Source organism: Saccopteryx leptura, chromosome 13, assembly GCF_036850995.1.
Source record: "Saccopteryx leptura isolate mSacLep1 chromosome 13, mSacLep1_pri_phased_curated, whole genome shotgun sequence".
Taxonomy (NCBI): Eukaryota; Metazoa; Chordata; class Mammalia; order Chiroptera; family Emballonuridae; genus Saccopteryx; species Saccopteryx leptura.
The window spans coordinates 43,436,346-43,441,476 of record NC_089515.1 but is presented as its reverse complement, the minus strand read 5'-3'; positions in this window follow the sequence as shown (position 1 = coordinate 43,441,476).

Genomic DNA, 5,131 nt, shown 5'->3' with positions numbered 1-5,131 from the left:
GACCCTGTACCCGCCCCTGCTCAGTCTGCAAACCCTAACTTCTGATTGGCTCTTCAGAAACCCCCTCCGCCAATCAGCGTAGAGTATGGGAATACAAGGCCCTGCCCCAGCCTGCCTAGGAGGCGACAAAAAAAAAAAAAAAAAATCAAAGATCAGGCTTCTGATTGGCCTTCTGCAGTCAGGCCCCGCCTTCTCTGGGTGCTCATTCCTAATCAGAATGTGGCTGCCTTTCCGCAGAACTCGGCTTCTCATCTCTGACTGGCTCTTCGAGATCCTGCCCCGCCCCTGGGCCCTTCTCTGGCAGGCTTCCCGCTATTTAGTGGCATCGCGCAATGGGCCCTGTCCACGTAGGAGGCTTCGTGGGCTGTTTCTCTCAGGGTTATAGGTGTCGCATCCTTTTTCCTTTCTTGCCTTCCTGCTGGCAGCACGCATCCCGGAGGCCGCCTTAGCATCCAGGCTCGAGGAACTGCAGTTCTGATCGGAGGTCCCAAAGGTCAGGCTGACTGCGTTCTGCAGGAGACCGAGCTCCCAGGATTGCTGTTACAACGTGAAATGGTCTTACCCAATAGGTCTGCACACTCCTAGTACTGATGAGGAACTGAAGCCCAGAAGTCCCAGAGCCTGGACCAAACACACAGCAACCAGCCTCTCTCTCTCCTTAAAAAGATTTTACTGATTTTAGGGGCGGGGGGGGGGGGGCAGAGAAGTAGTAGTTGCTTCACTCTAGATGTTCACTGGTTGCTTGTCTTATATGCCTTCAGCAGGCAAGCCCAGGGTTTCCAACCCACGACAGGTCAGGCCAGCCTCTTTTCTATTCTCTTCCCAAGCCACTGAATTCAATAGAATAGATGGAAAAGAAGCCGGGAGGACCACAGCACAGATCTAGTGTGATGAGTGGTTGGTTCATTTACTGACCAAGAGAACTAGTATTTGGTTTAGAACCTTTAGTGCAGTCGGGGGATTCTCTCCCTGCAGGAAAGCGCAGAAACGTGATTTTTCAGGCTGCCTTGGAATCATGGTGTTAACTTCTAGGTTACTTAATAATCCTTATTGTCAAGGGCACTAGGCTCTGACAGACAGTTGTATGCGCGTCGGCAGTATGCAGGACTTCTATTGAGGAGGGACCTAGACACCTGCCCACTCACATTTGCAAATGGCTCCCTATTTTTTGTAGATGCTGCCGCAGCCACCACCGCCACACTTTTAATCTTTTTCCTCCCTATCAGGCTATAACACATTTCGTTATCTAGTCACCTTGATTGACTTGGATGTTTCCCAAACCTATACTGAGGGATGGCCTCTCTCCTTCCTTTAGATTTGGTTATCTGCTTCACGTCTAATCTCCAAGTAGCATGCTGTCTTTTTACAACTCTAGGGCGATATTCTTAACGTTTCATTACTTTAGGCTATCAAAGACCAACTTTGATTTGATTTTCTGTAACCAGTATCTGGCTCCTCTTGGCCCTGTTAGGCCCCTCTGCATGCTCTCTTCCCTTCCCCGTTACTATATTTGTTTTTCCCTATTCTTTTTTATGTGAGGGAATAGGAAAGAAGATTGAATCTGGCAACTGGTGAGAATTGAAGACATACAGTAACTGCCTTTTTCACTTTAAATGAGCATTCCTGTGTCTTTAAGTAAGAATATCCTTACATAAATCTTTTGTACATTTTTAATGTCTTTAAGCTACTGTTCAGTCCTATTACTGGATCTAAATGTTTTTCTTCAATAATGGCAATCATGACGAGAAAAGCTCCACTAATCTGATAGACAAGACATATTGTGTCATTGTCACATTAACATTTTTTTTCTTCACCTGGCCACTTTATATAATGACTCTCAGAATTCAGTGATCAAAAACTGAAGTGAAGCAAAATGAACAATTTGCAGAGTGAGATTACAGACGTGACTTTTTTTTTTTTCTTGGTATTTTTCTGAAGTTGGAAACAGGGAGGCAGTCAGACAAGACTCCCGCATGCACCCGACCGGGATCCACCTGGCATGCCAGGGGGTGTTGCTCTGTTGCAACCAGAGCCATTCTAGCGCCTGAGCAGAGGCCATGGAGCCATCCTCAGTGCCAGGGCCAACTTTGCTCCAATAGAGCCTTGGCTGCGGGAGGGGAAGAGAGAGACAGAGAGGAAGGAGAGGGGGAGGGGTGGAGAAGCAGATGGGTGCTTCTCCTGTGTGCCCTGGCCGGGAATCGAACCCGGGACTCCTGCACGCCAGGCCGACGCTCTACCACTGAGCCAACCGGCCAGGGCACAGATGTGACTTTATATTATAAAACATCATATAAAACATAATAGCCAATGGTTTTATACTTCCATTAGCTATATATTACAGGTTGTTTAAAATGCTCAAAATTCTGTGCCAACATCATGTGAACATAAAATTCAGCGACAACTGTCATCATACAAGCACATTTTGTGGGGATTACACATATACCTGCTCTTGCAATAGGTGTTTTTTCTTTTAACTAGGCAGTTTTTCCCCCCACTGATTTGAGAGAGAGAGAGAGAGACAGAAGTATCAACTTGTTCCACTTAGTTATGCACTCATTGGTTGCTTCTCATATGAGCCCCAACTGGGGATTAAATCCATGACCCTGGGGTGTCTGGATGCTCTATCCGTTGAGCCCAGGCTAGAGCAGATTTCTCTTTATTTTTTACAAAATTCTTTATTTGGGTGTTCTGTTTTTGACATACTAAACACAAACCTTACAGTCTGATATTTTGAAAAATTCATCAGTCAAATTAAAATGAGTAAGCTTAAGTTAAGCCAATTTATAATTAAAAAGCAGAGCTGACCTGTGGTGGCACAGTGGGTAAAGCGTTGACCTGGAATGCTGAGGTCATCGGTTCAAAACCCTGGGCTTGCCTGGTCAAGGCACATGTGGAAGTTGATGCTTCCTGCCCCTCCCTCCTTCTCTCCCCACTTCTCTCTCTGTCTCCTCTCTCTAAAGTGAATAAATAAAATCTAAAAAAAAAAAAAAAAAAAGCAAAACAGGGCCTTGGCTGGGTAGCTCAATTGGTTAGAGCATCATCCTGACATGCCGAGGTTACAGGTCCCATCCCCAGCTAGGGCACATACAAGAATCAACCAATGATGGCACAACTAAGTGGAACAACAAACCCATGTTTCTCTCTCCCTCTAAAAATCAATAAATAAAAAGTCTATAAAACAAAAAAAGCAAAACTGTCATCAAGTGAAAACTGTAAACCAATAAAATACAACACTGATGAGATACTAAGTTTCCTCAAAAACTGATTCTTCACACGATCAGCATGGATGTTGGTATTAGCCTTTACAATGCTTAAGAACTTCTTAGAATCCTAGGAAAACAATGTATCAATTTTGGTTTACCAATGCCAAATTTTAATAATCTTTAATCACACATTTAGGGTGCCATTAAGAATGGGAGAACCTGGCCTGACCTGTAGTGGCGCAGTGGATAAAAGCATCGCCCTGGAAATGCTGAGGTCGCTGGTTCGAAACCCTGGGCTTGCCTGGTCAAGGCACATATGAAAGTTCATGCTTCCAGCTCCTCCCCCCCCTTCTCTCTCTCTATCTCTCCTCTCTCTCTCCTTCTGTCTCTCCCTTTCCTCTCTAAAAAAAAAAATGAATAAATAAATAAATTAAAAAAAAAAAAAAAAAAGATGGGAGAACCTGACTGGTAGTGGTGCAGTGGGTAGAACGTCAACCTGGGATTCTGAGGACCCAGGTTCGAAACCGAAGCCGCCAGCTTGAACATGGGATCATCAACATGATTTCATGGTTGCTGGCTTGAGCAAGGGGTCATTGGCTTGGCTGAAGCCCCCCCAGGTCAAGGCACATATGAGAAGCAATCAATGAACAACTAAAGTACTGCAACTACAAGTTGATGCTTCTCATCTCTCTCCCTCGCTTTTTCTCTAAAAAAGAATGAATGGGAGAAAGGTCAGATACTTTTAGATTTGTGGGCAGCTGACTTCATTTACAAAACATGACTTTAGAGGCCCATGATCTTGACTCAAAGGTCTGGATGACACTTCATGGGAACACTAATGAATTCCAGTGAAGGGAGGAGGTGGCACCATCAGCTGTCTTATAAAAACAGCACCTTATGCATATTCAAGAAAAGGCCATTTCCTCCTGCAATACACAACTTATAGCAAGAGACCTCAAATTCAGTCCTAAACATCCACTTTAACATAAGTTACTTCCATAATAAATTATCTATTTTATGGAGGTTACAAGCACTGGAATTTGTGGAGGGTTCCATTTATTCATTAAATAGGCATTTAATGTTTAGTTGTACTGAAGTGATTTAAGAGGCATGGACAAAATAGGGAAAATTAGAATTAGTATGTATAAGCAACCAGGAGGCAGATTTGAGCTCAAAATAGTCTATCTTACCATTCAAACTTCAGTCAACAGGATGAGTTGCTCGGCACAGCAGTCTCCATCTCTTGACTAGTCAAGAAAATGTATCCTATTAAATGGTATTTGTACAAGGGATTCTGCTTTGGGGAGAGATTCGTCTTTTCAACTCTATAACATGATTCCATGAACCTAAGACTTGTTTCCTCCAGAATATGCCTACTTCAAACTTTTATCTTGCTTTTCATTCTCACTGGCCCTAGAATAAAAAAGAGCTGCTCAATGTAGGGATGACCATAGTCCACACTGTGGCAGTCATCACCCATGTCTGAACATTTAGATAACATGTTTGAGGAGAAATTTCTGATCCTTTTTGTTTGTTTTTTACAGAGGCAGAGAGTGAGTCAAAGAGAGGGACAGACAGACAGGAACGGAGAGAGATGAGAAGCATCAATCATCAGTTTTTCATTGCGCGTTGCAACACCTTAGTTGTTTATTGATTGCTTTTTCATATTTGCCTTGACCTCGGGCCTTCAGCAGACTGAGTAACCCCTTGTTGGACCCAGCGACCTTGGGTTCAAGCTGGTGAGCTTTTGCTCAAAGCAGTTGAGCCCGCACTCAAGCTGGCGACCTCGGGGTCTCGAACCTGGGTTCTATGCATCCCAGTCTGATGCTCTATCCACTGCGCCACCGCCTGGTCAGGCCATCCTATTTCTTTTTAAGTTACGGTGTTTTATTTTCAATTACCACAAAATATTTTGTAGGAACCTAATA